The sequence below is a fragment of the Manis javanica genome, chromosome X, assembly GCF_040802235.1.
Source record: "Manis javanica isolate MJ-LG chromosome X, MJ_LKY, whole genome shotgun sequence".
In the NCBI taxonomy this organism is placed as follows: domain Eukaryota; kingdom Metazoa; phylum Chordata; class Mammalia; order Pholidota; family Manidae; genus Manis; species Manis javanica.
Genome location: NC_133174.1, coordinates 23,480,224 through 23,489,342, shown reverse-complemented (window position 1 = coordinate 23,489,342; position 9,119 = coordinate 23,480,224). Strand labels below are relative to the sequence as shown.

The following is a 9,119-nucleotide window of genomic DNA, read 5'->3' as shown; positions in this document are numbered from 1 at the left end:
CCCTAATTGTGGGCCCCGCCCTCCGGTGGCTGTGGGAGAAGCGTCGCGAGATCGCCTTTGGCCGTCCCCGGCGACGCCATCTTTGTACCTGGCGAGCGACGGCGCCCGACGGGAACCCTGAGGCCGGCGTTTCGCTTGCCAAGCTCTCCCCGAGACCGGATCCAGGAAATACTAGGCGGGCCTCGGTGGGAGGGACGCACTGAGGGAGGAGGGAGGAAAGGAAAGGGGGCGGTGGCGGCGGCGGCGGCGGCGGCGGTGTCTCCTCTCCGGATCCGGGCTCTGCGCGGTGCGCACCCGAGGGGGGTCGGGCGGGGTAGCGGCGCCGGCCCGGACCCCCCGCAGGAGCAGGCTGCGGGCGGGAGGGCTAGCCGGTGGCGGCGGCGGCAGCTGCGGCAGCGGCGGACGCGGAGCAGTGGGTGTCGGGTGAGTGTCCGCGAGGAGGCCCGGCACCTGCCCTGGCTGGGGTGTCGGGGGCGGCCCCGGGGTCGTCCCGGTGACCCGGCGCCCGGGTGATTGGCGTGCGCGCGAATGTGGGCGTCCCGGGGCTCGGCTTGGCTCGGGGCTGCTACGGACACTGGGAACTGCGGGGCTGCGGGAGGTCTGCGCAGGGCCGGGCGTGCCCGCCCCAGACGCCCCGGGAGGCCGAGGAGAGTGGGAGTGGCCGGGGGCCTCGGTTAGCCTTCGCCCCCCGATGGAGGGGATGTCCTTACTCGCCAGAACCTGGACGTTGCGAAGAGAGAACCAACGTGGACGGACTTCACGCCTCAGCAAGGCGTTTGGCGATGAGGACTTAGCAGCATCCAGGTTGGGGCTTTTGAGGGTGTTGATAGAGAAGGGGAAGGTTAGTAGTAATGGTAATAATTGTTCTAAAAGAGATTTACAGATGATTGTTGGCAGGTGTGGAGCAAGGAGAAAATATTGCCTGTGTTCTTTTAAAGAAGATCACACAAGCAAGCAGTCCTCTGAGGTCCAGCAGTTTAGAGTCATTTCCACTTGGAGTTCTATAGTTTAGTACTGTCTGCCAGCTCATTAAAGTGCGTAAAAGCAGGATTTGGGGGGAGGGATGGGGAGACAAGGTGTGTTACAAAGTAAGCTGCATGTAAAGTCAAAAGTTCATGCTGTTGATGAAAAGCATATGTTTTTACTAAACGTAATTGCAGTTGCTTAAGAAAACTCGTCACCTTTGGTCCAGACAGCCTGTCAATTCCATGTGTTCTTAAGTGATGTTTGTACATCACAGTAATTTTGGCATGTGGTGTATATACTTCTGGTTTGTAAAAGAACAAGAATGAGTGGAAAAGAACAATTTGACAAACAGCTTCTTGTGCACACTTTTTCATTTTGGAAGGGTAAGAGGATTTACTTTATTTCTTTGCAAATGTTTTGCAGTAGTATATAGGAACATTTATAAGAAGAAACATTTCGATCAAGAATGGGCTCCTGAGACGGGGATTTCGTTTTTTCAGTATTATATTACAAAGCGCATCATCACCCATGATAAATTTTGTGATGGTGTCTTTTTATGAACACTGGAAGATTGCAAGCATATACACCTACATAATTTTAAATTAGTATGTGATACGAAGTTTTTCAATCTTAGCCAGCACGGCCACCCCCATTTCCTTACAACTGGCTTAATTCAAGGTAAGACTAGTGACGGTAAATACTAAATGTGTGATTTTCATCTTACCATTTGATGGGACATAGTCTGTGTTCTGTCACTCTGAATTTTCTTCTATGTATTTATTTGACACAGTCTTCTGGAAATTATAGATACCACACTCTTTACAGTTTGTGTTGGGGAGATAAGGGAGCTAACATCGGGTATATTCAAGCACTGGGCTAGGTGGGTTTTGTGCAATTGCATTTAGTCCTCATAGCTACCCTGTGCTAAAGATATTGTTACGCTCTTGTACAGATAATGACTCTAACCTTCAGTATTCATCAGTAAGTTTCCTAAGAAGGTCAGATAGCTGGTAAATTGCAGAGCTAGAACTCAAACTTAAGTGTCTTACTCTAGAATATGTGTTTTTCTGTGCTCTGAGTAAATGTAATGTATGTGCTGACTGATAAAAATTTTATGAAAACAAAATTTTGTTACAAAGAAACCTTTCAGTTCTGTTGATAATCTTGAAAGCTTTCAGTGTCCTTGGCTAAAGATAATCTCAAGCTTTTTCTTCTTTTCAGATGTGTACATTTTCTAGTCAGAGGTAACATTTTAGCAGAAGTGGGCTGATTATAAGGATTCCTAGTATCTGGTAGTGACCTATGTGAAATTCACATGGTTTCAGTAACTTTGCCTTCCAGTTTCAGCATGCCCAAGATACTTCAAAGATAAAATATTTTGTCTATTCTGGTCCTGAAAACTTTTTCAAACTGCATTATTAAAATAAAATACTAACTATTTATAGGGTTCTTAATTTGCTTTATCATAGCTTGGACACATATACACATACCCACCCACCTACCTTCTCCAACAAGTGGAGCACCTGATAACAGACACTGTTTTCTTCTCTTAAATTTAGTGCAGAGGTTTTGGACCCAATTGATAGTTTGCAGAAAATATAGCAGCTATTCTGGGATCCAACATAATGTTCTATGGGGCTAGGGAGTGAAAGACCTTCCAGGTTCCCAGGCAGTATCTGAGATGTTGGTGAACCACCAGGAACATCTTGACAGTGCATGGCCCTTGGTCACTTTTGTCCCCGACTGATTTCTGCTCTTGCATCTTTGATGTACTGCTGAGCTTGACATCTTGGCCATTACCTCTGCTCAAGAGCGAGTTCAACTGTAACAGTAGTGAATGAAATTTTTTTAAAAAAAAAGATGCTAAGGCTGTCTGGTATTCATCCTCCAGTGGGTCATTTGGTTAGGTTTACCTGTTAAATTATCTCTGCCTGGAAGTTCTGGAAAAGGTACAGAATTTTGGGTTTGCTGTTTCATCTTTTAAGAAGTAAATTGTTAGGGGGTTTTTAGGTAAGTACCCATGGCTCATGGATACATGGGCATTAGAGGCCAGAGGAAAAAAGCCGAATGTTCCTTGAGACTCACCTGAGTGTGGTTATGTTATGTGGAGTTTGGAGCTTTCCTTGAAAGAATACTTTGGAGTCCTGAGGGGAAATGTTTGGTCAAAATGAGCAAGTTTCTCATTGTAGTTGTACTTCCAAGAAACAGTTAAATATACTTCCTTATTTGTGAAATAACTGCTCATGGCATTTGGGCTATTGGGGTGAAAAACTTGACAGGTGATAATGTAAGTGAGTGAGTTCTCACCAGGTAAATAAAAGAACCTTTCTGAAATGATTTGTATGGCCACTATATAAAGACAAGATACCAGGAAATTGCCCCCTAAGTATGTAGAAGTTGATTTTCATACCTTCTACATAATAAACCTCAATTTATTACCATGGTCACAAATAATCATTTGTCTCGCCACACTGATGTCTTCTGGCAAGTGGATGCTGACAAGCAGAGCAGTGCAACTCCTCTAAGTCTGCTACCCTTCTCCGAATCCCGGTGCTCTGGGAGATCAAAAACTGGACAAGACCCCTTGATCCATTCCTTTCTTGAAAAGGAGAATGAGAGTAGCTGCATAGAAGGAGGCAGTGTCAAGACCCTTGCCAAGGTTTCTCTTTTTCCTTCCCTCTTCCAAGTATTGAGGAAGGTTTGTAACAGCCCATCTGCTGCTGGAGCAGGTCTTGTTTCCTCGCCCTCTTTGGCAGCCCACCCCAACCCCCACAGTTTTTCCTCCTTTTAGCTGCCATCCCACCCTTCATCCTTTCCCAGGTAGGTCTTGCTGCCTTCATCCCACCCCTGCTCTGCCGTTTATCCTCCTACCTCTGAATCCTAATACACTGCCGGCTGCCCTGCTTCCTGCCTGTCCTCCTGCTCTGCCTTGGTCATGGAAGCCTGTGCCCGTGGTCCTAGGGGAGCTCAGACTCCCAGTTAGGGGAGGGAAGAATTTTTGTCTTCTTCCAGGGCTGAGTGGGGTGCGGTTAGTTGTTTTTATTCTAAGTTGAAAGCTGAATGGGTTTCCCCACAGAAACATTGCCCATATAGGTTCAGTATTTGATTATACTTCTATAACCTTATTTGTGGGTGTTTAAGCTTTTGTGAGCTGGTTTGGAAACTGGCACATAGAACTTCATTTCCAGGGAAGGCAAGTTCTGAGATTCAAATGGATGATTTAAAAATCAGATTGTTCTCCAGAAGTTGTTGGAGGTTGTGAAGTTTTTGTTAATTAGTGGGATGGTAGGGAGCACACCTTTAGCTATCCAAAATTAGATGTGTTATGTCGATCAGATGGCTCTTCTTGGAGATAAACTGATAGCATTTTTAAACTGCCAGTGAAGCATTCCTGAATATAAAAGTACATGTTTTGAAATACAGTTGAAGTTCAGTCCATCTCAGGTTAATGTTTCTTCTTACAGCAGATGTTACAGTGTTGTGGGAAGAACAGAGTTCTGCTTTGTCATAAAAGGAGTATCTTGTTCTCCCTATTTCTTGCTTCTGTTTTAAAACTTTTCAAGGGTATTGGAACCCTTGCAGTTACTTTACCCTAGTTCACTTAATGGTAAACATGGCCAGGATATTTGTTTTACCTGAAGATTTAAAAATAAAGTTTTATTAGTCTGTTGTTGAAGTTACACGCTGTCACCACTGCTTGTAATGTTCAAACAATTAAGTGAGGGATTTCAAAGAGGTTAAAGCAAAGTAAACTACATTTTAAATTTGTTCTCCATAACTGTGTTCAGTCTTAGCTTGGTTGAAGAACATATTCCTAATAAAAGGCAAAGTTGGTCTTCTTTTTTTGTCTCTAAACCCATTGTGTTTTAAAAATGCATTTGAGTAAGCACTCTTTATTTTAAGAATTTACCCAATTATGTAATTATACACAGAATGCAGTGGTTAAAAATATCTCTAGGGCTAAAATGCTCAAATGTTCAAATCTTACTTCTGACACTAACTAGCTCTGTGATCTTGGGCATGTTGCTTAATCTGTGACCTGTTTCCTCATTTTTGAAATTGGGATAGTGTAATAGCCAACTTCATTGGATTTTTGTGAGGATTAAATGAGCTAGCAGACATATAGTATTTAGAACATGCCTAACAGTGGTAAATGCTCAAAAAGAGTTCTTGTTCCTACTACATTGTCATTATCATTACTACTACTATTACTACTTTAGCTGTCTTATATATAAATTCAGTAGTAATTTTTTAATGCAAACCTTATGGGAGGCCAGGGAGAGCAATATATTCATTGCTGGGCACATCCAAAAATGGCCCTAGTGCAGGAAATCCATAAAATACTGAGCTAATTTTTTTTGTGACACCATTATTATGTTAGGTATAAGGAACTGTGCCACTTTGATGTATGAGCAAAACTGGATTATTTGAATAACCACGGTGCCTTTTATTATGACATCTACAAGGCCAGAGTTTTTGTGTAGAGGGAGCTACAGTTTCTAAATGGTCCATTTGTAAGGCTTTCTTTTTGGAAATCAGCAGCATTTTCCCACAGAAATAATGTCACATAAGGCCTTCAGATACCCAGGCCAGCCCAACATATCTGAATTTGAAGACTGATAGTACTGTAAAAACTGACTTCTATGTATAATAGTGTCTCAACAAGAATATGCACTGAGTGCATCAAGTACTGAAAGATTATGAACACAATCTTGAATATAGGGGTGGTGGAGTCACATTCCTCCACGATCCTAGCAAAGACTCCCAAGCCTTGGGCAGAGGGCTTTCTTCTCTGGTGGAGGCTAAGGACAGGGTGAGTAGTGGGACCTGGTCTCTAGAAGGCAGGAGCTTTTCCCAGGCTAGGCTCCTCTGTAGGCTGTATAGTCTAGTGAGTGGTTGCCCTCCAATCTCTCTCCCATCACAGAACTTCTCATCTGTAAAATGTAGATATAAGTACTGCCTACCTTACAGGGTTCTTGGGAGGGTTAAATGTGTTAAAGATACAGAGCACTTAAAATAGCACTTGGCCCAGAGGTGAGTGCATAAGGAATGTTATGTATTTATTGTTAAGCTTTACTGTTTTAGGACCTCTGTAATATCCCTCTCTCCTTGGCTGTTCCTTGCCCATATCTGTTGTGCTTAAATAGGATTGTTCTTCCTTTCCACTGAAAAATGGTTTCATGGCTTTTCATTTTCATCCCTGCCTAAAGTAAGCATCTTCCCCACTCCCCCCTGCCCTCCACAGGCTTTTCTGGGGTTAATTTTGTTTAGTAATATTGGAGATATAGGTAGCATTTAAAGAGTCCCTTCTGTGAACCTGCCCCATCACCTATTTAGGTGTTGTGGGGATTGAGTTAGAATTGAGGTACAGACTTGACTTTTGGTAGTTCTTGCTAAAACATTTCTTTTTAAATAAGCTTTTTATTTTGGAATAATTGTAGATTCACAGAAAAGTTGCAGAGATAGTATAGCATTCTTCTACACCCTTCACCCATATAAATGTAACTATGGTACATTTGTCAAAAATAGCTGTAATAGTTGTACGTTAGTACTAGCTAAACTGCAGTTTTATTTGATTTCACCAGTTTTCCCACTGAGATCCTTTTTCTATTCCAGGATCTATTCCAGGATACTGTTTTGTGTTTAGTTGTTAAGTCATTTTTTAATTGTTTGAATTTATATTATTGAAACCTCCAGATAAGTTTCTGTGGCCATAAAACCATTTTCTGATTTAAGTTTTCTGCAGGTCCTCAAAAGTCCAGGTATTTCCCCTGGGGAGGGCAAGTCTAGGGATTCATTTTGGCACTGAACTTTACAGTATGAAATAAAAGGAGAGAAATCTATGATAGGGGGAAAGAATGCTATGGTGATAAGGGCAGAGACGAAAGCATTTTTATAATTTAAACATATGTTTTCACAGGAATAAATGGGTTGATATATGTTCTGTTCAGTTTTAATGGATTTAGCTTCAAAATGACAACTCACTCTTCCTTTTAAAAGTGCTAAAGTTATAGAGAAAGCATACTTTTTCCATATTGGATATAGAAGCTAACTGGACTGAATTGGAAAAATTAATTTAATACTTGTGATTGATTTAATAAGAAATTAATATTAAGTTAGTACAGTAATATATTGCCACTAATTTAGCACACTTGTTTGTTTATATGTATTGGTTTTAGTTTGTAGTCATGCTTCATTTTTTTTCTTTTTCAGGGGCACCATATGTTATAGGTGCTATTATTCTAAATTGTCACACATGCCTTAAGTTTGATGTCAGAGGCATCATTTAGAGTAAACATAAAGTTATCAGTTAGGTTGCACATCATGAATTACTTTTAGAAAGTCTTATCTTTTCTGCCCCAGAAATAGCTTTTGGCTATTAGTTATATGTGAAAAAGAAATTACTTTTGAGTTGGTAATGTTTGGATAAAAATGTTTCAGTTGATACAGTGTGTATTGAGGGACACTGCCTGTAAACAAATTCTCTTGGTGGCTGGAAATCCCCTAGAATTTACAGAAAAGTGGGAGAGGGGTGAACTTAATTAAATAACTTCAGTTGTTCTACTTACTGAGAGATGCTTAAGACCTTGGACAAATCACCCAACTTCAAAAGACCTTGGTTTCTTCATTTGTAATATTAGGAGATGTGACTAGATGTGTGAATCTGTTAGTTCACTTCGGACATTTGAAAGATCCTCTTAATAAAAACCTGTTAAGATCAAGTTGCTTGTCTTATATCTTCATAAATCAACACCAGACACTAAATCTAGATATAAATCAATTTATCTTTTTGGGTTCAAGTAGTTTCAAATCAATGTTACTGTAAATTTGAGAGTCACTAGTTGGTTTGACATCTCAGTGAATACTTTTTTGGTAATCAGGGTGTTGTCTAATACCTGCTTTTTTAGTTCTTGTTAGTTATTTGGTTTCTGTGCTTTGATGTGAAGCAGTGGACTTCTAACATTTTTGCTCTCATATCCCCTAGCCAATTTTGAAAAATAGTTGCTCCTTCACACTTAAAAAAGAATTTATTGTTTAATATATATATGGAAAGTTCATATCAGTAGTGACCAGCTCAATGAATTGTCACCAACTGAGCACACTTGTGTACCAGCACCCAGATCAAGAAAAGTGAATGTTACCAGCCACTTAGAAGCCCCTTTGTGTGCCTTTCTGATCACTTACCACCCTATCCCCTCAGCCATTTCCCTGACTTTTAACATCACAGGTTAGTTTTGCCTACTTTTGTACTTTACAAATGGAATCTTACTGTATTCTTCTGGGCAACGTGAATTTGAGATTTATCTATATGTTGCCTGTAGTTGTAGACTGTTCATTCTTTCCATTATTGTATATCCTGTGTGAATACATCACTAGGTATTCTGCTATTGACACATACGTTGGTATATCTTAGTTTCTGGAGAATGTCTGTGACCTTGGAGTAGACAAAGATTTCTTAAACAGGACTTTTTCAATGATAAGTATTTCTTCCGAGTTTTGACTAGAGAAAGAACGGGAGAACTGGTTTACTTTAATATGGACATCTAAAAAAAATTTTAAGTGTTAATGTATAGTAAAACTTTTACTTTGTAAATCCCAGGGAAAGTGTCAGTATTTATAACTAAATCTTCTTCTAGGTGCTTTCCGTAACTACTTTGGGTGGAATTCCTTAAAAAAAAAAAGTGTCATGTATTTACTGCCTTGCCTATTTTGACTTGCTGATTTGTAGAAGTTTTTTTATTGTGTGTTAGAAATGAGCTGGTTGCAAGGGCATGCTTTTTCATTTTTAATGTGTCTTTTGGTAAACCAAAGTTCTTAATTTTAATGTAGTCTGATTTATAGGTATTCTCCTTTATTTTAAACTAGGTATCCGGTTCAGTTTAAAATATCCTTCCCTATCCCAAGGTCTTGAAGATAGTCTCTCTCATCTTCCAGAAGCTTTGTTGTTTTGGCTTTCACATATAGATCTAGCAACTACCGAAACTTGATTATTATGTGCTTTGTATGAGGAAGGGGACAGTATAATTTTTTTTCCCACATGGATAGCTTGTCGTCCTAACACACTGTCTTTTCCCTACTGTTGTTGGAAATCAAATATCCCTACGTCTGTGGTTCTGTTTCTCAGCTGTCTTTTCTATTCCATTGATCCTTCA

General features: G+C 40.6%; 1 protein-coding gene across 4 annotated transcripts in view; it reads left to right on the top strand.

Moving 5' to 3' along the window:
* The first annotated feature begins 203 nt into the window (after window positions 1–203).
* TAB3 (TGF-beta activated kinase 1 (MAP3K7) binding protein 3) overlaps window positions 204–9,119 on the top strand; it is a 69,485-nt gene continuing 60,569 nt past the window's right edge. For 3 of the 4 annotated variants that reach the window (XM_036992401.2, XM_036992399.2, XM_036992400.2), the window contains exon 1: window positions 204–423. The gene's annotated coding sequence lies outside the window, so the exon portion shown is untranslated. Of the gene's footprint in view, window positions 424–739; window positions 1,645–9,119 lie in introns of those variants that run through there. The other variant, XM_017674649.3, reaches the window with a different exon arrangement.